Source organism: Oxyura jamaicensis, chromosome 4 (assembly GCF_011077185.1).
Source record: "Oxyura jamaicensis isolate SHBP4307 breed ruddy duck chromosome 4, BPBGC_Ojam_1.0, whole genome shotgun sequence".
Lineage (NCBI taxonomy): Eukaryota > Metazoa > Chordata > Aves > Anseriformes > Anatidae > Oxyura > Oxyura jamaicensis.
The window spans coordinates 25,928,264-25,954,515 of NC_048896.1; the positions used below are offsets into that span (position 1 = coordinate 25,928,264).

Genomic DNA, 26,252 nt, shown 5'->3' on the forward strand with positions numbered 1-26,252 from the left:
AACCCAGGTCCACCTCTCAAGCCTGTTCAGGTCCCTCTGGATGGCAACCCTTCCCTACAGTGAGCCGACCACTCTACACAGCTTGGTGTCATCAGCATATTTGCTACAGGTGCACTCAATTTCATTGTCATTGACAAAGATGTTAAATAGTGCTGGTCCCAATACCAACCCCTCGTTACTGATCTCCACCTGGGCTTTGAGCTGTTGATCACAATTCTTAGGATGTGACCATTCAGCCACTGCCTTCTCCACCAGGAGGTTCATCCATCAAATCCACATCTCTCCAACTTAGAGACAAGGGTATCACACAGGGAAAGAACAGTCATTTCTGATTCAGCTGTAAATGTGGGTAAGTACTGAAGGTTACAATGGTCAAGTTGTAAACATTTTTACTCTTGCCACCTTGCTTCCCCCCCCTCCCCCCCATCCATTCCTTGATACTGGTAATGTCCTTGTTTACCTCACCTTCCATTTCCCAAGCTGCTTCCTAAGCAGAAAAAAGATAAGGGAATTTAATTACATAACAGCAACTACTCCTGTAATTTCTAGGAGTTTTGATCACAAAACTGACTGACTGTTACCTGTGCTAGCCACAGGCTGCCTGGCCTTCAGCAGCAGATACGTGGTGGTTGGAGTATGACCCTGTTTTTTCCATGGTAATTAGCCCTGCTTTTCAGCAGTACTATTACATTGTGTCAGCTCTCCCAGCTAACTCTCCGAGACGTTTCAATGTTGTAGTGGATTTATGCGACAAGATTTTGGTAGCAGGGGGCCATAGGGGTGGCTTCTGTGAGAAAAATCTAGAAGCTGCCCCATGTTAGGTAAGGGCCCTGCTGCTGACAAGAGCTGAGCCAATAAGGGATGTTTGTGCCTCTGTGAGAGCAGATTTAAGAAAGGGGGGGAAAAAACACTGCCACACAGCAGCTGGGAGAGCAAGAGGAGTGAGAAACAGCCTTGCAGACACCAAGGTCAGTGAGAAAGAGGGCAAGAGGTGTTCCAGGTGCCAGAGCAGAAGTTCCCCTGTGGAGAGGCCCCTGGTGGAGCAGGCTGTCCCCCTGCAGCCCATGGGTCCCCCATGGAGCAGATCTCCATGCTGCAGCCCATGGAGGAGCCCCCGGTGGAGCAGGTGGATGTGGCCTGGAGGAGGCTGCGGCCCATGGAGAGCCCCCGCAGGAGCAGGCCCCGGGCCACAGCTGCAGCCCGTGGAGAGGAGCCCACGCAGGAGCAGGGGGCATGGGGGGAGCTGCTGCCCATGGGGGACCCGTGCTAGAGCAGTTTGCTCCAGGGGGATGGACCCCGTGGTACGGAGCCGTGTGGGAGCAGTTCTTGAAGAGCTGCTGCCTGTGGGCAGCCCCCGCAGGCTCAGTTGGGGAAGGATGGCATCCTGTGGGAGGGACCCCACGTGGAGCAGGGGAAGAGAGTGGCCAAGGAGTGGTGGAGAAGAAGTGCTATAGGCTGACCACAGCCCCCATTCCCTTGTTCTACTGTGCTGTGTGGGGGGAGGAGGTGTAAGAGGGTGCATGGGGGGAAGGTGTTTTGGGTTTCTTTCCTTTGTTTGTCACTTCTCTAGCTTGTTAGTAATAGGCAGTAAACCTTACTGTCTTCCTACTCTGAATCTGTTTTGCCCATCATGATAATTGTTGAGCGATCTCCCTGTCCTTATCTCAGCCCTTGAGCATTTTTCATCATATTTTCTCCCCGTTACTCTTTGAGGAGGGGGAGTGAGAGCGGCCATGGTGGAACTCAGCTGCCCCCAGATTAAAAAAATAAAAAATAAAAAAATTGTACATGCTGCTAGTGTTTCGGTCAGGAATCTGCAGTCTTTCAGTCTTTTTTTTTTTGGCACAGGTATAGTGATGGTTACTAATTACAATTAACCATTATTAAGTTAAGTGCTGACAGACTTGGAAGGAGACCATGCCCAAGCATAATAACAATCAAACAAATCAGCAGTTGTTGCCAGTAATTGCGATCCCAGGTGCTAAGGTGCAGCTGAAGTACAGAGCTGGGCTTGATGAAGATCCTGCAGACAGGGTTTGTCACAGTGTCAGAGCCAGGACAGTCCCTTGTGCTTCTCTTGCTAAGATAACTCTGCAGGACTTACAAGAATAAAATAGAATTTTAAAAAGTACGTCCTGTTAGTCTTAACTCTGAGAATGCATTTAGGGAGTCAGACAAGCTAGCCAACGAGGTGACTTTTTGTCTTAATACTCCAGGTCATATCAATTACCCAGTCAGCCATACCAGTACATGCAATACAAAACTACAGGACTGAAGCTTGTGCAAAAGTTTGCATCAATTAATAATGAAGTATGTTTTTTTTGTTGTTGTTTGTTTTTACCTTTTTCTGTTTAGGTTAAGGTTAGAGCTTTGAATCATCTTTATAATGATGTGAAAAGCAGTAGTGAACAATAAAGCAGGTGCCATGGCAATATCAGTGCATCAAGCATCAAGAAAATCCTTAAATTACCTTAAGCCTTTAAATAACCTCTTTTCTGTTTGAACTGCTATTTAAGTAACCGTAGCGCTGTCTGGTGCTTCTTCAGGTTAAAGTCCTCGGGATGATCCCAACATCTCTGAATTGCAGTTCAGATTGTTTTGTGTAGTTGCTTCCAAATGGAAGTGAATGCATTTACCATTGAATTGCTGTCTTATCACTGGCATTCATTTCTCTGACTCTCAAATTCTGCAGATGCCTTGTTTCTGTCTGTGACAATATAGTGACATACACCCAAGTATGGTGTAATTTACTAGAGCTGATGGGGAAATGTTCTCAGACCTGCACTTGCAAAATGTAGCTGTTTTATAACTTTCAAGACTGATGTTCTTGAGAACTTCACCCCTCTGAAAGTGCTGATAGACAATTTTCTCTTCCATTCATTCCTGTGCTTATCATAATAGATACTTTCAGCACAGATCAGTGAACTGTAAATCTGAACAGACTCCTCAGCATTTCGAACAGGAGAAGTGTCATAGAAATCAAATTTGTAACAAATCTAAAATAAATTATAGCACAAAAAAAAAAAAAGCTTGCTAAGCTAGCTTTTAAGCTCCCGATCCTCAATGTCAGAATGAGAAAACCCCTTGAGGTCAATGTTTTATATCTGCTTACTGTGGTGCTGCAGGTGGTAGACATTTTAAACTGAGTGATATAATGGATTGCTGGATGAACCTCTGAAGTTCTCATTTGAATGGACTTCTGTAAATGGAGGCTGATGTTTACTGTGCTGGACACCCTGTATTCAGTCAATGGTATGATGTAGAATCACTCTGTACACAAACAAGATGCCAGGCCAAAAGTCAAACAAACTGTTCCCCAGTTGTGCTGCATCTTAAATAATTAGTGGAAAGCTTTATTGTGTATTTGACTTTGTTACAATTAGAAGCCACAGAGCATGACACATTGGAGGGGGAAAAAAAAGACTGAAGTGTGTGGTCTTTTGCTATCTGTTCACTACTTTTTAGTATCAAAAACTTTAGCCACTTGATTATATGATAGCTAGAGTTTTCCTCGTGAAAGTTGAGGTAGTTAATTTCACATTTATGAAGACTGTATAGCAGTATCTGAACGTTTAGCATGTGCTATTGTAACACCTAATTTTGTGTCATTCTAGGCATTCAATTTGCATAAATTCTCTCACTTAAAGAATCTCTTTAAGGCATCACTGCTAATGAACAAGACCTGTAGACGCTATTTTTTCTGAATTTAGAGTATAATCAAGTGAGAAGGTCTAAAGTATTTCAGTTGATCAGGATCCAACTTGAACTGATAATGCAGTTTTATATTCTGGGCTCCTGTAAAAATGAACATAACAGGGATGCAGAACAGCATCAGTTCATCTGTACAGGGCCCTTTTAACATATTCAATTGACAACAAGAATCATCTTTGTCCTTTTAGTATTTCTGATTTGTTTCTGTTGAAGCTCATTAGGTAAAAAACTCCCTGATACAAATTGAACTCTATCAATATGACCTCTCAAAGCTGTACAGAGAGCTGAGATGAGTATGGAGTTGGCAGCCCCTGAACTTGAAAGAGAAGAGGAAGATGGAAATTGCAGAGTTGGTCACCAGGATGACCTTTTACTGAAGTCAAATTATAGAAAACTCTCACAGCGGTTTGGAGAGGGGGAGTGAAAGCTTTTATTTCATTGCAACATCACAAATAGAAGAGGTCCCATGCTATCATGTTATTTCTTGCCTGAGAGTCCTATTTTTACAGACAATATAGACTTCCAGATTAGCTTCTAACCACTTGAAAATTTCTGGTCTGTTCCCACAGCCTTCTGGGTCTGTGCCTCTTATGCTAGTAGAAGTTATGAGCCATTTTAGAAGAGCTCAGATACTAAAACTATACACAATTTGCCTCTCATGATTAAGCTTAAGACACTAGTGAAATTTAACGCACAGATAATAGAGCTGCAGACCAGCAAAGATTCAAATGGTGACCTGATACAGCAAGCCTGGGGCACTTGTAAGAAAGGTGAAGAGCAAGATGAAGATCTCTTTGCATAATGGAGCTCAGGGCAGCACGCACTGAGTGAAGCTGTTCCAATGGCATGTGAGACAGAAGTAGGGTGTAAGTTGGTGGGGCTGGACAAGGTCATGCTGGGATAACTGGTCACAGCTGACTAACTGTGAGGATTTAGGGGGCTGCAGTGTGGATGCAAATCCTCCATAAGCCTCAGCAATGAAGAGCTCAGGCCCAAAAGCTTCAGTGTTGCTATAAAGCCTGTTCCTCTGCCCCCATTCAGCTCACTCAAGTGTGCTTAAGCAGTGAAATTTACACTTAATCGAGTTACGTGAGCCAGTAAATTTTGCTGCATTTCCTGTTGCCCTACCACAATGATGTGTTTTTTTTGTTTGTTTATTTGTTGCTTAAAATCAGGGTAAGGATCTTTATTTCTTTCAGGATATCTTCTCTTCCTGCTTCTTCACCTCCTTGTGGAGCTGCTGCTCCGAGACTCAGGTAGACCCCAGGCTGCCTGCGGTGTGTATCTGCAGGGAATATTGAGATCTGCAGGGCTTTCACCTGACATCAGGCCTCAGACAGAACGTCAGGGTTGGACCCTGAATATCTGAATTAAAGGCTTAACTTTGAAAAGCACGCCATTGAAGAAGTGGCCAGGAGGCCTGCGTGGCACACAAAGCCGGCTATTGTGCACTTGGGCCCGGCACTAGCTTTCCATCTGTTGCCAGCAACCAGGGCTGAAAGAAAGAGCTTGTGTTCCACAGCACCAGATAACAGTAGGAACAATAATCTGATGAGGGAAAAAGAAGCAAAACTCCTTCTTAAATGCTCAGTTTGGCAGGGGTTGCCCTTCCTACCTCAGTTCTGCACCTTTGAAGCAGCTTTTTCTCCCCTGGTGACTCGGCTCACTCGGTTCCCTTGCTATTGCAGTCTGCAAAGCCTTGCTGTCTTTATAATTGACACTTGTAACAACTGTATCATGCCTTTATAGAGGCATGGCTTCAGTTCTGTAAATGGTAACAGCACTCTTGAAGGCACACCTCTCTCCCAGCCCTGTCCAACCCACGCTTACCTCATCATGAGTGCAGGAGGAGCTGCTGGTGTCCCAGGGTGATGTGGCTCCTAGGCATCTTTCTTCATGAGTCACACAGAAGCATTTAATTTACAGAGCTGACATATTAACTCCACTGGCCTAAAAGAATAAATGAGTAATACTGTAGGGTTGCCCGCTCAACAATGGGAATGTTTTCCCAAAGATCTCTCTTTAATTGAAGCCATTTGTCATTTTGAATGTAGAATGTATTCATTAGAAAGCAGCACCTCAGAGGAGGCTGGAAAGCTCAGGAGATTAGTGACAGGGTACAGAGCCCTTTGCCTCTAGGTTGCCAGTTTCAAACCTGGCCATGTCAGTGTTGATCAGAAGAAGTCATTACAGGCTGACAGATGTTGGAATGCTTATATCGAAGTGACTTTGTCAGATTAGTAAAATTCTTTGTTAGGAGATATAGCTGCACTCAAAAAAAAAAGTCCTCATTAGCACTTTACTGGTAGTCCTTACAACTTCAGTATGGACAGGGTGAGCTTGTTTATGCAAAATCAGAATGGAGGGAGTTTTGAGCTGCAGGAAGGTTGATTAAAACGTTTTCAAAGCATCTTATGATGTGCTTTGAAATTTTCAAGTTGATTCCACTACATAATTTAAAATGAACTCTTCTTGCAATACTTGCCTCACTTTGATCAATATGAACTTCTTTTAAAAAAAGAATCCAAGGATTTGGATGTTTTTAGAATCATCAAGATGTGTATTAACAGTAAAACATTTTATTAGCAAAATATACGTTTGAAATAATTTCAGAAATGAAGAGATGGACCTTATTTCTTAACTTTCAGAGTAAGGCCCACAGTGTTTTCAGTCCTTGTGCTGAGTGTTTTTTGTTTTTTCTTTTTTTACCAATGCTGAAAGCAGAAATCTCCCCTTACAAGGCTCTTTTACTTCAGCTTTATCCTTGTCTTTTACAACTATACAGGACAACTACTTGAGAGAGTGTACATGTGGGCTTTCAAATGCAGGCTCTTAGATGGAAAACTTTTCCTCCTCCATTTGAGGATCCTCCAAGGAAGATAACTTCCTCTACTCAAGGAGACCTAACAGAAGTGCAGGGCAGAGCTGGAGCTCTGAGTGAAAAACTTGAATGGGAAATGCACCCCATTAACTCCTCTGGAGAAGAGGAAAGAAAATGCAAGAAATCCAGTGGGAATTCAATTAGCTGTAAGGAAGAAGAGGATGTTTTTGTGAGCTTTGCAGCCTGTGCTGCGAATTAAGTTTGAGATAGAAAAATAGCTGTGGGGTGTTCATCAGCAGCAATAAATATTAAAGCTGGTTTGATAACTTTGTTGGCAGGAAAAAAAAGTGCAGGTGACATTGGTTTGGTATTGCAAACAGCAAGTAAAATGTCTTGGTCAGTAAAACAGGTAGTGGAGAACTTGTTCTTTTGATTCCAGGCCAAGTTGTAATTCTAGGGGGTTGGCTCACGTGTTTTTTTAAGTTAAAGTTGCCACCATACATGGGCTTTGTACAGGACTCTGTTTAATGCATTCTAATATCTCCACAACGGGGAAGAATATCTTCTGTGTTGCTGAATGCATTCAATGATACCTTTGGGCTGGTCTAAGAAACATAAAATTTTTGGCGCACCTGGTTGTGTGCCAAACACAAACACCTTTAGGTAATTATAGCATGTGACTGGCTCTTTCTGTGTCGAGAGCATTTGTTGTAAAACGTGCAAGGATATGGGAAGGTGTGCCAAGGCTTCTGTGCACCTTCAGCCACTCTCAAGGTGATGTGAATACACAGGTGCTTACATCACTGACAAAACTGGGAATTCATCCTTTTCAGAACAGAGAACATCATGTAGCATTCAGGTGTTGGGCAAAAAGCTAAGACAACATACTGTATTTTAGAGTTAAGGATAGTGAATCAAATAGTGTTTTTTTATTATTTTTATTAAAGTATACATATAAGGACAAATATATAATGTCAAAACACTTCACCCTTCAAACTCAGGTGATTTTTTTTTTTTTTTATCACAGAAGAGATTTGACCTGCTGGAGATCTGTCTCCCCGTAACCAGGCTCTGGGAAGGACAATTTAACACAATGCAGAAGACTAGCCGCTTCTTAAAGTGGTGACAAGTAAATGGTGACATCGCCAAATCATATAAATAGGGTCTGGATCTTCACCACAGGTAAGGGTCTAGTCATCTAATGATTTTTATCTGCAACTAGTATCTTTTTTTCCTTCTGACTTTATGCAAGTTCACAAGCTAAATTTTAAATAACATAGATAATGATGCTACTGGAAATATAACCCTATTAATTTTATAGGTGTCTAAAAGAAAATAAAAAGACATATTTTTCAGTGTATTTTCATGGGAAAAAGACGGAATCAACAGGCATCTCTAATTAAGTGAAATGGTGATGAATGCCGTGTTACGGACTGGTATATATGCCCCAGGATTTTATGGATTGTAATTAACATTAGGAGATGTTGCTTTGACCTGGATGTACCCATGCTGGTTATTTAATATGTTCCTTTGACTTGAGATAAATAATATCCAATGAAAAATCTTTTAAATGCTATATATCAAACATATATCTGTTAACATGTAGAACAGAGTCCCTAATGACAAATAGAACAAAAACGTCAGTAGAAATCTATTTCAGGGTGGAGGTATGCATGGGAACACTGGCTGTGTGAAGGTAATTTGACTTGCCACTCTGTGATGGTGTAGCTAAACAGATGCTTGTTCTACCAGTCTGTGCAGCCAACCTTCCCAGACGTGGTGTGTCTTGATGGACTCAGGGAATTTTTTAGCCTGTTTCAAGGCAGTCAGCCAAATTAATTTAAATCACCACTGAAGGTGTTTCAGAATAACCTGGTTAACTTCTCTAAGTGTGCTCAAAGCCTTCACCCCGCCAGGAAAAGCTGCTTAGCTGGGGTGTTCCTCTATAAACTACTCCAGTTTTCCTCAACATAATCGTGTTTATAAAGCAGAATAAAGACTACAAATAATACTGCAGAACTGTATAAGAAGGCTAAAATAGCAAGACACATGATTTATTTAAGGTTTTACCTCTACTTTCAATAATTTTTTTTCCTTGCATAAAAATTGGAGCAAAAACTTGAAAGACTAAGGATTTTTCAAGGTCAAAGTTAAGAACTTTAAATGTCTGTGTAAAAAATATTTAGTTACAAAAGAGATTTGGAAAAAGAGTTTGTAAGTATAAAAATTTGAAAAGAAAGCACAAGCATTTGAGCACAGCTTTTTCAGTACTGTTTCAGCCAGACCTTTGCCTTTGGTCAGGTAAAGGTAGCCATGCACAGCTACTGAAGAAAATATCATTTTTGATGCTATTACAAGTAAATAGATCACTCCAGAGATCCTGCCACACAGAAGGGAAAACTAAGCTTTGCTGACCATGTAGCCTTTCACCAAAAGAAATCATTGTATTGTTGGTAGCCTCGCTTCCATTTCTCATTTGCTTTTCATCACGTTTCCCGTTGAGATCAATAAATACAATACACATCCAATGTGGAAGTGCATAATTTTATTTTCTTGGTGATTTCTTTGCATTGCTACAAAGCTTCCAAAGGATGAGCAAGTGAATGGTGTGAAGTCTTCATAGCTTGAGCTACACTTTCTTAAACTGCTGGAACAGTTATCAGCATGACCAAGCTGGTCTTTGCAAGGCAAGCAAAGGGAGAGGCAGAAGTAATTTTGAACCACTTGCTCATTTGGCTCATGCTGTTTGCCTGTTTCTACTGTTCCCAAGTGCCACACTGTCCCTGGGGAAGCTGCCTAGTTGGGCAGGTGCTTCCCTTTTCTGCTACACCCTTCTCAGAGGAATGCTACTGGAAAAGCTTCAGCTGGGTGTCCCCAGAACATACGCAACAATGTGCTCCTTGCACACACATGCTTTTCTCCAACCATGGCCGTGAGTAGCTAATCACTTTTTAATCTTACTAGCCTATTTGCCTCAGCCGTATGTTGGGGTCAAAATTCCTGCTGATAAGATTAAAGGCTGTCTTTGACTAGGGCCCACATAAATAATAGTGTTATTTCCACAGTGGCATTCATTAGAATAAAATGTAAAAAAAAAAAAAAAAGATGCCAGCCTTTGTGCTGTGGGACACCAGCCAGCTGCTAATTGTTCTTGATCAAAAAGAAGTTCTCTATTTGTCAGCCTTTAGGCATCTTATGTGTGTTGGTACAATTACATTTTACTCCTCACACTGAACTCACCTGTATTTATATACAGTGTTTGAGCTAGATCTTTACTTTTTGAATACTGGACATCTGAAGTGTGGCTGTATTAGCCACATGTTTTGTCTTTAACTTTCTTATCAGGTTATCATTTCTGATTTGCTTTGCACCTGCTGTCAAATTTTCCTCACTGGCAAGGAGCGTCACCTCAGATTTAATCCTCATAAGCTGACGTGTTTTCCCTATTGTCACACCATTGGTGACTCATTACTCCCTTCTGCTGACACGTCATCCATTATATTAATATGAGTCTCAAAAGTACAAAGACATAATTCTAGCAATCTTTATTTAAAAATTAATCAATAGATGTTGGAGAAACAAAGTGGGTAAATCTGTTTTACTGAATAATCTAAGAAGCAACATCTGCCAGAGAATGTACATTGGAATTGTGGCTTGACTCTTTGAAGATGCTTTGTGCTCTGTCACCAGCTTAAGCATAAAAAACAGAAGGACAAGATTAATTTTAGTTGCACCTGTGTCTGCCCTGTAGTGACTAAATGCTTTGGTTGCTTTAGCTTTATGTTGGCAGACTGATGAGATCCTCAGATGCAACCAGTGACATCTAGAAAGTCTTCCAAACCAAATCATGTACCAAATAAAATATTCTTTCAAGCAGCGTTTTAAAACAAAGGCATGCTTTAACTTGAAAAATGAAGGAACCCAAAGGAGACCAAACACTAGCTTTCCAATCAACAAATGTCTCATGCTGAGTAATATAGGCATGCCTGAAACCACTTTTGATGTCAATGAAGTGTACAATAACATGTATCGTACATGTTAACGTTTTAACATGGTAACATTTCCAATGTTGTCTGTTTGAATGTTTAATTTTTAAAAATGCGTTTACATGTTAATCCCTCTGTTGGAAAGGAGTAAGATGGCATGAAATACGCTGAATTTTGCCTCTTTGCTAAAGGTATGCAGAGATGGCTTTGAAAGCCCTAGCTGAATGGCTAAAATCATACGAGAAATATGACTGATCTGGGAGCAGTGCTTTGCCAAAAGAGCTTTGTAAGTCAAGCCTGCATATATGTCAAATAAGACTTGTTTGTGATGCCATTCCCGGTTGCGTGTGTCATGAATTATCTTCGTTGTTCCTGTGTTGTGCACTCTTAAGATAGAAAGGCAAATTTCCTGATGTCATCTGGATGGCCATGGAGGGAAGAAAGTGAGGAATGGAATCAAAGAGAATATATTATTGGTGACAGCAGCTATACTAAGTGAGAGATGCAAGCATGAACTGAAGATCTTGTTAATGAGAGCATGGGAGGGAAAGCAGACCACTGTACAAGCTAAAACAGAGGCTGGGGGAAGAGGGGGTGGGGGTAGGGAAAGGCACTTTCTGAGAAGAACAAAATAGAGCTCTTCGGTGATATTTCTGATTCTGCAACTCTGGCCTTCTCAGCAAATAGAACGTGCTTCAGCTGATATGGCCAAAAGCCCTCTAATCTTTCTCTTCCTATTGGTATGCTTTTCCTCGAGAGCGGAGGGGTTCTCCTGAACTCTCATGTTCTAAATAGTGATGCTAAAAATATTAAAGAGAATTCCATTTTGTAATGAACTGGTTATGACTTACACAATTATGCTTTCACTTTCTAGTTTGCTGTTACTGTATCTTCTAGTATTTTAAGTACAAAATGTTTTCTTTATTCAAAAAAAAGTTTCCAAGCAAAATAATAGTCTTCCCAGAATATTTCTTCCCTAGGGATTTCAAAATTAGCATGTTTTATTGTAACTTATATTGAAGCCAAGACAGCTTTTGAATTAACCGAAGCCTTTGCCAAATAATATATACACCCTTTTGCCAAGTCTAGTTCAGGCTTGTAACAAAACAGCAACAGAAGAGATCTTGTGTTATATATGCATCCCTACCGCTGTTATGCAATACGTGTAAACAAGTGTGTCCTCATCTTGGCCTGTAACTTCATTTCACTGCTTCTTTAGTTAATTTTTATTACATTACTATTGCAATCCTTATTTCTGGCTTTCCCTAAAGGCTCAAAAACCACACTGAAGAATTAAGATATCACAGTACCATTGTTCTTAAGTTATGTACTTTTGGAAATGTTTGGTACCACTTTTATGTATTTATTATCTTTCTCTTATAAAATTTCCAGACCCTTGGCTTAAACATTTATGTAATATATGTAAGCATCATTCCACTTTGTACTAATCTTTCTTGGTGTTTAACTACTATTGGCATTCTTTCATCTATGATTAAGGTGATCTTCTCTGATCAATACAGTTTCTAGGTGTAAGTTTTACACATGCTGTCTTATTAGCGTCTCTCTACAGAGGTCTTGCCTTTACATTCTCTGCTTTGTCACGTTTAGGACTCCTTCAGAATACTCTGAAATCATAAAATCCCTAACGAAGATTATCAAAATTAGCTGCATAAAAATTATCATCAAGAATGAGATGGGAAAACTGGATGTATACTGCCTTTTTCTGTTATAGGAATATTACTTAAACTTTTGGTTTCTCTGCTTTCAAGTAAAAAATAAAGAAATAGTATTTGAAATTACCAAGTGTGTTACAAAGCACGAGGACTCAAATCTTTTAGAATCAGGCCTGCAGATGATGTCCAGATGTGGGTAGTTTCAAAAATGCGAGTGGGATTTCTAGTAGATGCATCCATTGTACCTTTGGAAATCTTTACCTAGGAGTTAAACATTAGGAATTTGCTTTAGCGCTGTTTAAGCTTCAATATTCTGAATCTTCGTGGTGTGTTGAGATAGGCTGTGCCCTGTATTGTGGGGAGAAAGACATCAACATTTTAATGAATGGCTTTTATGAATGCATGCAACGTGTCTCTCCCACTCATTTTACCATGCTATTGGAACTATCTCCCCAGACTCCTCATGTATGTGTTGATGTTTAAAAGCACACTGCCATCAAACAAGGTCTACAACAGAAATTATAAATGTCATCAGGGGTATACCAAAATAAGAGTTCAAATAGAAAGTTAAGATGAATTTGGATATGTAATATATATCAGGTATTTTGGACATTTAGGTGAGTGAATTCAGTATGAATCATACCAAAAAAAAAAGTAATGTGTAACTTGTCTTCAAATTTTATTCTAAAAATTTCTAGTGTCACTTTGCTTTCAGATCAGGTAAGAATGATAGTACATGTTGGTGAAAGCTCTTTCTGCCACTCTAGAAAGAAAAGTAATTTCTGAGATTCTCTTTGACAGCACTTCTAACAAAAAAAAGACAGGACAGTGGAAATTAATATTTCACACAGAGAAACTATACCATCATTTCACCAGAAGGTTGCTTGAAAAATAGAAGTCGTTGGGCAGGAAGGAATAGCTGCAGGAAGGAATAGCTCCTTCAGCTATCTGAAAAGCAGTCACCCATTTGAAATAGTAGGGAGTTAAATTAGCACATTTCTCTTAGACTGTTAAGAAACAACCTTGTGTTCTACAGCACTCTTAATGCATGCAAGCAGACCGAAATCAAAAAAGGCTCAGGTATAAAACTCTGCATAGTTCATATCCATTTGTCAACTCCCAGGAAGCTCACATTTCACATGAAGCTAATATTAAACTAACTTGAGACTTCTTGCAGGATGCAATCTGTTTCCACAAGTGTCCCACTGCTCAGAAAAACTGCATACCTTCCTGGCCTTTGCTAAAGCTGCTCAAGTTTTCCTGCTTTTCAGCATGACTGCCTTTTAGTACATGTTCTTCGTGAACCTAATTACTTCTTAGATTTCCTTTTAAAATAATGGAAAACAGGAAGCAAGAAAGGTTGTTCTCTCTTGGAGATGAGCTACTGGAAATGAAAGTAAGAGGAAGAGGGTGCAAGCAGTCTTGCAGGACTGAGGCTGTATCTTGGTGTATGAGGTACATAGTCCTTCACCACTGAACAGGTGTCAGAGGTCTGGTAACACAGCAGATCTACAACACAGTGACCAAGCCAGAGACATTTAGGCATGCAGCCAGGTCCTTCCAGATAGACCTGTGGAGTGAAAATAATAATAATAACAATAAGGCATACAGCACAGCCACTACAGATGGAGGAAAGGGGATTTGTCTCCAATTTCCATTCTGGCAAGTAGGATGGTGGCAGAGGGAAGGGGTTTGCTGGCTGTCAGCCACCAGTGCCAGAAGCCACAGAGCACCCACTATGTTCACAGCTTCATTTCCATGGGAAATTTTCAGCATTCTTCCTATCTAGCTCTAATGCGTTACTGGAAAGCCCAGGTTTTAGGAAGAGCCAAGATCCATAGACAAAACGCCCTCATGTTCTAGCAGCCTTAACCTGCTGGGGACACAAAGTGCCTACGTGCGCTTTCTCCTCCATAAGCACACAACTGGATGAGAAGGAATGTGATGGTGATGATTTGAATTACCTCTTGCCAACAGCAGAAAGTCTGGCCGTCTTATTTCTAAGACAATTTATAACAGAAAAACTACTTAAATCATTTCCCGGGCAGTGCATAAACATCTTCTAAATTTGTATGTTGAGGTGCTAGGAAATATGATCGCTAACTGGAATATGGAAAGGTTAATAATTTTGTAATTCTTTTTGAATGTGGGAATGCATTAATTTGAATACAAATGACCTAGCTAAGGAATTGTCCCCTTCCTAATTAGCAATCATGATTCTGTCAGCTCTATGTATAAAATAAATATCAGGCTAGAAAACACTTTTGTAGTTCTTACTCTTGTCTGTTTTGTGCATTTTTAATTTGAATGCAGAAACTTTTTTGTGTGACAATGAGTAAAAACAATATCAGCAATTTTCTTAAGGCAGGTATAAGCCTATGCCCCCAGAAACAGTGCTTTCAGCGTTTTTTGTTTGTTTGTTTGTTTTTTCCCTGCTTTTTCCTTCTTCAGAATCTGATGGTTTCCTACTTCGGACACGTGGAGGTTTTTTTTATTATTATTATTTTATTTTTTAAGAAAAAAAAGGATGAATCCTCTGCAAAATGAACAAGCTTCATTTGAATTCTTCTCTTGTAACAATGTATTTATGGATCTAGTTCATTCCTTCCCTTTTGGGAAAGGCTTACTGCAAAACACTTCAGCTCCCGTGCACTGGATACCAACAATTTCATTCTATAAAGCTCAGAAGGTGGGAATATTGAATTCAGATGGGGCCAGTCCTGAAAACTGCAGGGCAATGAGGCCCAAGTTCAACAAAGCACTTGTTTAACTACAAGCGAATTCAGAGTCACGAGGCAGATAAGAAAACAACTTTTATACTTAAAATTTATCACACGTTTAAGTGCTTTTTTGGGCAGAGTCCAGAGTTCTCACCACTTTGCAGGACTGAGCACACACGTAACCTGCTCACCTGCCCAGGTCTGAGCCCAAACTTGTTGAAGTCAGGGAAAGACTCTCTCACTGTTAACAGACATTGTTATCTTCATCAGCCTTTGAACGAGGCTTTTCCACTGCAGCATTTTTTCTTAGCTTTCCTGAACAGTTTGTTTCTTAAATTTGAATGATGGGAGAGATGGAGATTTCAACACAACTTTGTTTTTCCTGTCTCTTAAATCTCCTCCTAAAAATTTTACAATATTATTCCATTACTTCTATAACTATTTCTACTATTATCTAAGTCCTTAATAATGCATACTGCTCATACTTCTTTACTTTTTTTTTTTTTTCTTATCCTCTTCAGTGTGACTGGTAAAAGATAACAGCTCATTAACCCTGCCATTATAAAATTCTTGTTAATTTGATCATCTCCCTCATTAATCAGTGGACCTGTTTTTCCCTGGTTCTTCCATTAAACAGGCTTTTGCAATCATCCTTAGCTTTGCTATCTAGCAATGACTCATCATGGATCTTTTCCTCTCTCCACCTTCTCCTGTCCAAGTTTGGTTATTCTGTGCTCTGTCTTTTTCCTCCCCTTTCTCAGTGTGGTTTCTCCTTTCCTTTCAGCTCTCTGGGAAGCAATGGTACGTGCATATTTTTAGTCATCTGTGATATGGTGGTTCTTTCCCTTTCTTTGGGCAGCTCTGGAAGTGTGGACAAGACAAGTGGTGCACCCTGGATCTGTTCCTGTGAGGAATTTCCTCACTCTTCAAGCTATTCTATTTTAGAGGGGTCCAGAGCATATCAGCCTTGGGGACAAGCTGCTTTTACTGTTGACAAAATGTGAACTCAATTCATTTTAAGTGCCAATATTTAGTTCACATTATAAATCAAGAGCTGTGGAGATGAGGGTACAGAAGAGGACCTGTGGGTCCTGGTGGACAGCAGGATGACCAAGAGCCAGCACTGTGCCCTGGTGGCCAAGAAGGCCAATGGCATCCTGGGGTGTATCAGAAGGGGTGTGCTTAGTAGGTCAAGAGAGGTTCTCCTTCTCCTCTACTCTGCCCAGGTGAGACCCCATCTAGAATATGGCGTCCAGTTCTGGGCCCCTCAGTTCAAGAAGGACAGGGAACTGCTTGAGAGAGTCCAGTGCAGAGCCACGAGGATGATTAAGGGAGTGGAGCATCTCCCTTAGGAGAAAATGCTGAGGGAGCTGGGTCTCTTTAGCTTGGAGAAGAGGAGACTGAAGGGTGACCTTATTAATGGTTATAAATATGTAAAGGGTGAGTGTCAGGAGGACGGAGCCAGTGACATCTAATGATAGGACAAGAGGCAGTGGGTGCCAACTGAAACATAAGAGGTTCTGCTTAAATATGAGATGAAACTTTTTCACAGTGAGAGTGACGGGACACTGGAACAGGCTGCCCAAAGAGGCTGTGGAGTCTGCTTCTCTGGCAACATTCAAAGTCCACCTGGACGCGTTCCTGTGTGACCTGATCTGGGTGTTCCTGCTCCAGCAGGGGGATTGGAACGGATGATCTTTCAAAGTCCCTTCCAATCCCTAACGTTCTGTGATTCTGTGACCAGGCTCATTTATGCTGAAAGGAGCCAAGAAGGAATTCCCTAGTATTTCAGTACCCTCACACTATTTTTTGTATGCCATGTTTAGAGGTACGTTACATATTATTACTACACCAGTTTCTCCTATGAAACATCTACTTCTCATCCAAGTAAAACTACAAAACTGGCATTAGTTTTGGTGTGACAAGAAGACCTCGCTAGCTTTGCAATGGGTGGAAAGCAGGCCTGCTCTCTTCCTTCAGCTATGCAGGTCTGAGCCCTGGGGCCTGCTGTTTTGCACCCTACTATTTCACATGTCCTTTACAAGTAAACGCACAGTCGTGTTTTGTTCTTACAATATGCTTTTATTGAATACTGCTGATGGGTCCTGCATAATGCACCAGATGCAGAGCTGCAGCTGCTAAAGCCTCCCCACAGATTGCTCCCTTAAGCATTGCTAATTCTTTGCTATTTACCTGAGCTTTTGTAGTTCAAAAGAAACCCAGCCAACATCACCCAAAAGAAACCTCCTTTATACTCCCCTGATTTCCTACATCTGGAAGATTCATGGCCGGGGTGTTGCCAGTCTGTGCTCACAAGGGGGAGGAAAGTCTGTAGCTTAACATCTTTTGTACTCTTAGATATAATCTCTATTTATGTTACCAAAGCACTAGGATTAGAGTAAAAACACTGAAGTAGTCCCAGCAGGAATGGCAAAAACAACTCTATTGCTTATTTCCCTAGAGCCCTCATCATGTTTAAACCTCCCAGTTTCTCAGATTGGTAGCTGGAGAAGAACAAATCACAAAAGAACAAAGATAAACCCCACCAACATGAATGGAAGAAAACCCACAGCTGTATCAGCTGGATCCGTGTCAGCATCTCCTATTTAAATATTTATCTCTGGCAAAGATTTCTAAACGTTCTACTTATTCAGAGTTCTGCTCATCCACATTGCTGGCTAAAAACCAAGCAGGCAAATGCTGGTTCCTACTCTTGTGAAAAGGAAAACTTACCCATTCCAAAGCATTTACTCTCTCCTATAAGGTCTTAGTGAATACTTTTCTATGGCAAGACCCCAAAGATTCAAAATATGTGCAGGGCTTTATACAATTTAATAAGAAGGCAGAGCTTGTAGTCGTTAAATCCAGTCCATCCCTCTATATAGATCAAGGCTCTTCAGGCACAAGAGTTCACCTTCACTAATGTGTTAGACTGTAGGTTAAGCTGAGAGAAGACTGCAAGAGGTTTTGACCTTTGATGAGGTAAAAATTCAACATGGAGGATGAGGTTAATGCCAAATGTACAAAGATTGGACACACAAACTGATGGGATGATGCTACACTTATTTCTGTCAGGCATCTGATTGCAGGAGCCCATTCCCAGGAAGGTAATGCACAGATTTACCTGATCTGTGGGTATACGTATCAGAGAAAACAAGGAGTCATCCAGCATTTTCTTTATAAATCCATAGACCTTGAAGAACACATAGGAAACATGATAACCTTCTCCCTGACATACTCTGTCTCTTTTAAATGTTTCCATGTTTCTGCTTGGAAATAAGGACCAGAGACAAAAGCTCATCGAACCTGGAGTTTTCTCCTTTTCACTGGAACAAATTCTCACTCACCTCCTCTAATGTGGGGATCCTGCAGAGAAAAGATGCTCAAAATAAATAAAAGCCCCCTCCCCGAATTCAAAAACACTGTGAAGCTGGTGCTTAACACTTGTATTCATTGTTCACAGAGCATCACGACTAGCAGGACAATCTAGAACACAGACAGATCATGCATGATGCGTGCTTAATGCATGAACTCCTGAGTGGTCCTGAGGAGCATACTTCCAGCTCCCATTCCTAAACAAATTAAATGTTTGACTGACATATGCTATTCGACATTTTGTAGCCATCAGGAACAAACAATAATTTTGTTTTGCATTGTTGATAGACCTCAGCCATATATATATATGCTTATAGTATCTACTCCATATAAAAACAGTTTTGGAGAAATTCTCCATATGAATGACAAAAGACCCTAACTCAGAGCTCCCACACTCTTTTGACTCTTATCAGAAATGTGTTTTTCTCTCTTGATTTTTTTCCAGAGAGTACTGTAAAATGTGACATAGCTGCATGCCACTTATAACAGGATCAATATTTGCTTAATCCTCTCACTGTGATTTTTCTTCCCTTGTATTCTCTTTTCTAAAGCCCCATTTGCATGCCAGCTGGGACACTGCAGTGACAAAGGGATGGGGACTAGGGATGGGGGTGCGTAACAGGGGCAATGGGGAGGGACAGGGGACCTCTATTTGCGGATACAAGATTTCCTCTTGGAGCTATCATTAACAAATCCCACATCTCTCCTTTAACTTCTGTCTCCAGCATGGATCTTAGTCTTACATAAGTTAGTACATCTTGACAGGGTGGCTAATAAGTTAACATGACCTACATTTTTTTAGTTATATATTGCCTCTAAACAGATGTGACAAGATAATATTTAATCACTGTCACATTCTTGACATCCACTGGGCTGAATGCCTAAAATCCACCACTCATATCAGAAGTGTATGATTGTAAAAGAAAAAAGAAAAAAAAAAAAAGAAAGTGTATTTGCCCAATTCCTCAATTGTTGAGGAACCATAGACACACAGCTGCTTTTTCATTACTCCATAGCACACAGAGCATAGTATTCACTGCTAAGCAGAATAATTGCTGGGGAAAAAAAAAAAAAAAAATGAGATGAAGAGAGAAGAATGACTTGTCTAATTAAGATAATTTGTTTAGAACTGGGAAATTTGTGATCCTTCCATCCATACCTATTGTTCACTTGTATTGTATCTGCTTCTCCATCACTGAAAATAAGCTTAGAGGTTTTTTGTTTTGTTTTGTTTTTCATCAGAGAAAACCACCAGTTTTATTCATTTGTCATTTATGGTGTGCCTTCTTCTGTGCTCTTTGTCAGACTGCACTGGCATATTATTTGGCTACTAAGAAGCATTATCTGACACTGGAGTGAAGTGGGGGTAGAAAGGCAAATTGACTTTTTCAACCCATGACCACGGAGCCACATCTGGAATTGTGGGATGTCTACAATAAATCCCATCTTATTATCCTGCGTAAGAAATATAACTCAGCTAATGACCATATGGAGCAGATTAATGTGAGCAGAGTCTAATTTAGTAAAGATGGGAAAAAAATGAAATTTCTTACTTAATTATCTAAGGCAGAAACAAAGCAACAGACAGCATAACAAGAGGATCATATTTAAGGGGCTGCCCATCAAATGTTTTAATGGCATATAGGAAGCAAGGCAGATCTGAAAATTCCTGGCCTTGTCAAAATAATTGTAATATGTTTTGCATTTAAAAACATTTGGCTAACATTTTTGAAAATTATTTAGTTATTAGGGATATCTTGATTTTTCTGTCTGTCCATCTTGCAGTACCTACAAAGGGGATGATTTTTTGGTGACTATATACAGTAATTATTTAATTATTTCAAGGTGGAGTAAATTAGACTCTCCAAAAATCAAGGCACTCCTGACTCGCTCAGAGGAGGGTATACATGAGGAAAAAGACAAGATAAATCCAGATGCTGCTTGTTCCCAAGCGGTACTCCAGAAACTCATTTCATTTGGGATAGAAGTCTTCCATCACCTTAATAGATGTAAAAGCAACTTTCAAGTATCGTGTTCTGTCTGCGTGGGCAGTGGGCCATCACTTTATGTACATCACTGCTTTTGATTCCCTATCCAACCCAGGCAATTCCTATCATTACTACTGCAGCCCTTAGAGACCATTTGGTTTCTCATATATTCAGATTAGCCCTGGTGTATGACTGCTATAGTAATACCTACGAAGAGTGTTTTTTCTTTCACAACACTGGTTTTAAACTGAATTTTTTCCATGCCCCTGAAAGGCCCCAGGAGCTGTGGACCTGGTTGTGAAGTATGTTGTGCAGACTCAAAGAAAAAGGTATTACTGACTGAGAATTTAAGAATAAGTGATTTGTAAAAACCTACAGAGAAAGTGAACATAATTTCATAGCAGGTTTCACAGTTGCACAGTAATTTTGAAGTCTATTTTGCTTCTTGCTGCTCTTTTTCATTATCAAGTTATCAGTCATGTAAGTAAAATATAAAACAGTTTGTAATTTTTTATTTCATCTTTACCTATCACCCTTAAATCTTGTAAGATACAGGAAACAACAGACAGCTTTTATTATTTATTTTTTATTTATTTTTATTCCTGACAGCCTTCCTTTGGCTTTACCACCATCCTAGCTACAAAACTGATTTCTATCTGTGTTGTCACATATATGACACGGGATGGCTTGGATTATGTATAGCAAAATGTAATTAAAGTTACATATTCCATGAGAGAGGTTGATTCACCAAGGAAAAGAAGATTTGCCAATCCAGAAATGAGGATTAAGGGAGAAGGATGTTTGCAGAGACTTGAATACATTAATTTTTGTAACAGCTTACATAGCAATTCCAAGACTTGTATTGTGTATGGTGTAGCTACTGCTTTCCTTGACCTGAAATTAAGAAGAAAGAGCGTACCTGTGTGGAATTAGATGCAAGAATGTTTTATTTTGGAGTCAAAAGACTAGATAAGAGAAGCTGATAGATTGCAGCCAAGGATAGAAGTGGCCAGGTCACAGATGAAAAAAATATATATGTTCCATCTTGTCTTTTGGGACTGCAGTTGACTGAAAATTAAATGGTTGACAATGATATTTTCCCATATCTCATTGTCTCACAGTGCTTGTTGGGCTTTTGTTGCCTTGGGCTCACGATGAACCAGATCTGAGAATGAGATAGAAATGTCACTCCAATGCTGTCTGTTAGCTGTTGAGTCTCAACCAAAGGGTCTTAAGCCAGCCTCAGCAGTTAACAAAGAGAAAAAGAATCTGTGTAGATGCGTAATAGAAGAAAAATATTATTTAGAAAAAATATATATATATTTAGAAAAAAATATATTCTTTAGAAAAAACATATTCCTTAGAGAAATATTCATTATTCTCACATCCTGTGTGTCTGGACCGTGGTAACAGAAAAATACCCAGGACAAATCATGTTACCTTGATATCTGCAATGGGAAACTCTGTATTTCCTTCTGAGTCTAGAAAGACACTGCTCCTGTCAAACAAATACATCTTAAATAGCAAATGCATGTATTTAATAATCACGGTAAAAAGGAGCCCAAAACACATCAAATTTGTGCTAAGACTTCAGGAACGTCAGTCACTGTTTTTGTTCTTTGGAATCAGATTCTTTAGGTTTAACCTTAATCCTAAGGGCCTATTTCTTCGCACACTTGTTTCTCCACACAGGCACAGACCTGCTCGTGGCTCTGGCTGGGGTCTGCAGCCCATGGAGCGCAAATTCTTCCTAAAGCCATTCACGTGCTGGCTGGCTGCATTTCCGCTAGCTGCCCAGCCCTTTACCCATCTGCTCGCTTCAATTGTGGTAGCAGTCCCAGTGCACGGGATGCATAATTTCTCCTGCCTGTCACCCAGAACAATCCACAGTGATTGGCCATGTGTTAAATATGGGTCCTTGCAAGCTTTGCAGTATTTCATTTTATGCTGCTGAAGGATCTCGGTCACGTGCCAGGTGTGTTTTCCACACGCTGAAAATCCTTGACTTGATTTTATACGAACCCCTATGATACATTATTTTTCCTGGGTATGTTGAAGTTTATTTGTAGAGCCTGAAGTATGAAAAGAAGAACGTGCAGCTGGCCTGAGTTAAATGCACCTTTGCATTTTGTCCTGTCAGTGGTGCGTGCATAAGTGATTTCTTTGTGAATACAGATTAAGGCTTTTTTAAATTCAGGGATTATTATGAGGGCTGAGCTTTCTTTCAATCCATGGTTTGTTGGGAAAGTGAGAGCAACTCCCTCTGAACCTTATGCCCCACAATAACCTCACATGGGCTCATTTCATTTGGTTCTGCAAACGCATCCATTGCGCAGAGCAAGCGGCTCCTATCCAATGCTTTCATTTCGGGTATATTTAGTGAGTGTGTGGGACATGATACTGAAAATGCACTGAAGGCAAGGGGATTGTGTTAGTGGGAGTTTTGAGGTGTCTTTCCCTCAGCTTCAGCCCTTCCTGAGAAGTAGCATAACAGCTGGATCTTGGGCCTGCTGCTGGTGCATCCTTTTTGGAGAGCTTGACAGTGCTTCCCAGACCTTGTACACTGCCACTGTCTTAGCCACAAGGTGAAAATTACCTGTGAACCTTCAGGTGTTTTTTTTTTCTTAACTATTTAGTTATTTCCATATTTTTTTTAAAAAAAAGCTCTGGCTATCGGTCTCCTTTCAAAGTTCTCTGATGCTTTTGGAGCTTATCAGAGCCACCAATCTCTTCAGGAAAGTATTAGAGAAGAAAAAGAAACAAATCAAAACAGCAACAATGACAAAACACAGGAAAACCATCAGGCCACCACATAGGCAGGTTAAGAGCAGATTGGCCAACTCACATTCACAGTATGTTGGACATTGCTCCTGTAGGGAAGAATACATCCCCTACACCGCTGGTGATTTGTACTGAGTCGGAAGAAGATGTTGAAGTGACATGCAAACCGCTACTCAACATCTGTTAATACTAAAGATCACAGGAAAATTGTGAAATTCTTCATTATACAGAAACTGCAGCCTCTATATTTGAGTGATCTGCAGCTGCGTAGGAGCCCGCCCGAATTTCTGCAGAAGCTGTTCTCTTATTGCCTGTGCTCGGTTAGTTCATCTGCTCTTGAGATGCTCTGAGTGTGCTGAATCCCCAAAATGTTTACTAATGTATCTGAGCAAATGCTTTAATATAGTGTGGAGGAATGCAAAATAAGAGTAGATTTAATTAAAAGCCACTGGATTTAGAGAATTAAAACATGAAAGTTAATGAAAAGGAAAGGCAGGCAAAGCCTAAGAGCAGAGTTTAGATCACTTTTTTAACCTCTATCCAAATTTCCTTTAAGTTGTAAAAAGGGATTTGTTAAGATAGATTAAATGATTATCGACTGATTAATCAATGGCATTTCCTGCCAATTCCTTTCAGAATGGCATATGCCAAATGCCAGTTAATCACACTGCCCTCTTTTTAGACATCTTTTCAGGAATCAAGACCAACTGCATGTAGGCTCTAGTACGCACTTGACTATTCAGTAATTAGCTCCTGTTATATCAGTAATATTAAATCTAGATTTTGGGAAATGGAGACTAGAGGACAGTGAAAACAGATCACTCCGCATAAATTCACATACAGACTATTTGATTTGCAAAAGTTTGTGTCTGCTCTTATAATGATTGGTCCTGCAAGTGCTTCATAATCTCAGACATTACAGAAACTATGGAGGGATTTGTACGATCTTATTTTATTTTGTGAATGAGGCAAAGCCATTTGTTAACCATTAATTCATACCCTTGCGTGAGAATGCTCTGAAAAGAAGTATTTACAGGAGCTAGTTGTGTTATACTGTTTTGTTTTGTTTTTAACCAAAACTGGTGTTTAAAGGTTGTGCATTAGCTATACTAAGTGCTATATAAAGCTGCGTGCTCTGAAAAATCGTGCGCTATATCTATCAAATGACATCCCTACAGTGATAGTGTCTTTTTTTCCTCTTGCCTGTGCTTCAGTTCCTTTTCTGTGTGACAGATAATATCATCCACTCATCTCACAACGAGTGCAATGAAAATTAATTAATTTTTGCAATACTCCCAGGTATTAGGGTAATGAGATTCTAACCCTCACCCCCACAACTTTCTGTAATATCTGACTGCTTTCTCTCTTACTGATTCCTATTTTGATTTTAGTATTCACCCCTCAGAAAAAATTACACATGTTCAAAAGTCCAGACAAAATTAGGAATAAAAACATTGACCAACATCAAGCATTTATTTAACCTGGGATAAAGACTTTCAGCCTTTTTAACCATCTTTAGTTAATAAAATAAACGTATTATCTCCAAGTTAAATGGTCTGAAAACTTTAATCCTTTCCAAAAATCTTCTCTTCCTTTTCAAAAGGAAGAGGAAAGAGTTTGCAAAATAGCAGCAGACATATTTGTTAAATCCAATTTGAGGGCACAAAAACACTTTGTTCTTGGAACATTTTCTCCTATCTCCTTAAGCTAAACTTGTCCCTGAATTGCTAGCCCTGGTCTCTAATAAAATAAGCCCCAGATGCTTTGAATCAATGTAGCTGAGAGATTTGCACAGCTTTCTGATTCAGGTGAGAAGTCTTTGGGATTGGACCCAGGGATTGGACTCTTTTCCTTCCCTCCTTCCTTCTTCCCTTTCCTCCTTCCTTTTCTCTCTCTCTTTCAGAATGTATACCTGTCCTATTCCTTCCTTCCATTTGTTTTGTGGTGAAAAATGACTGAGGCAGCAGTGCAGAGGTAAATCCAAAAATGCTATGAACAGAAAAGAGCTTCTTTTGCTGAGCAGAAAAGGAGCAAGTAAGAGAGAGTGAATTTCATCAGTTTACATGGACTGGATTTTAACTGTTCAGCTTGGTGCAAAATGACTACAGAAAATAGTGAAGCTTTCTTAAGGAGACTTTACATTCATTTCATTTTTTTTTTTTTTTTTTTTTTTTTTTTGCATAAAACTGTTTTCAGTGTGAAATGTTTGTGCAATTGCCATGCAGTCTTGTGCTAACATTCTGACTCATTTTGAAACTGGAACACAGGGGAGATGTGAAATTTCACACTATAATCACAACTTGATCTGTAATATTCTAGATATTATGATAATAGCTAAGAGAATGTGAAATTAAAATGCATTCTTATCTAGAGGGCTGAAAATCAGTACACAGAAGAAACACTTAGGGAAAAGTATTGTAACTTAGCATCCTATCTCTTTAAACTGTTTTGGAACTGCAGCAGTTAGATCTGGATATTGGAAAGCTAGCTTAGAGTATAGCCATTCATTGAAAGCTGCTTAAGCTCATGTTCCTGTAGAAGTAATTATGTGGTCTTTACTGGGAACTTAATACTATTAATATAGATATCATGGCTTCAAAAGGCTAGATGTAGAAAAAGAAATGTTTTGCATCCATGCAACTAAACTACTCAAAACACTTGTTGATGAAGCAAACGTTCACAAGACAAAGTGGCTGTGAATTATGTGTCTTTGACTACAGGTATTTCGGTCATTCTTGTATCCCATAAACCAAAAGAATTAAAAGATAGCTGTTTTTTAATCCAATCATGTATCTGTATAAAACGTTTACCATGTAGAACGCGTACACATACAGGTCCATACATACTTGTTGGCGTCACTCTATAGCCTATTCAACCAAGGCTTGTGTCCCAGCTTCTTCCTACCCACCCAGTGACAGCTTCATGCAGAGGTGTTATTCTAGCATTCAGGGACTTGGTGAATTTCCTTTCCTTTGCACGCTTGGTTTGTCCTCCATCCCCACGGTGTATACGGTGGATGATTATGTTTAAAATGAAGGATGCCTGTTGCTTTCTGCAGGCACATTTGCAGAAAACTGATGATAAGAAATTCAACAGCTTTCTCTAAAACTTTCCACTTATGTTTCTTTATTTCCTATGTGCCATGCTTCCAGCCATTAAAATTTGTTTTGAAGGTAGATGGTTTTAGGTAAAGAAAC

At 39.9% G+C, this 26,252-nt stretch overlaps 1 protein-coding gene across 1 annotated transcript in view; it reads left to right on the forward strand.

Annotated features, from left to right (window-relative positions):
- Window positions 1–200: 200 nt before the first annotated feature.
- Window positions 201–26,252, forward strand: part of CCSER1 (coiled-coil serine rich protein 1) — a 712,119-nt gene continuing 686,067 nt past the window's right edge. The window contains exons 1-2 of the mRNA XM_035326089.1: window positions 201–349; window positions 7,560–7,714. The gene's annotated coding sequence lies outside the window, so the exon portion shown is untranslated. The remainder of the gene's footprint in view (window positions 350–7,559; window positions 7,715–26,252) is intronic.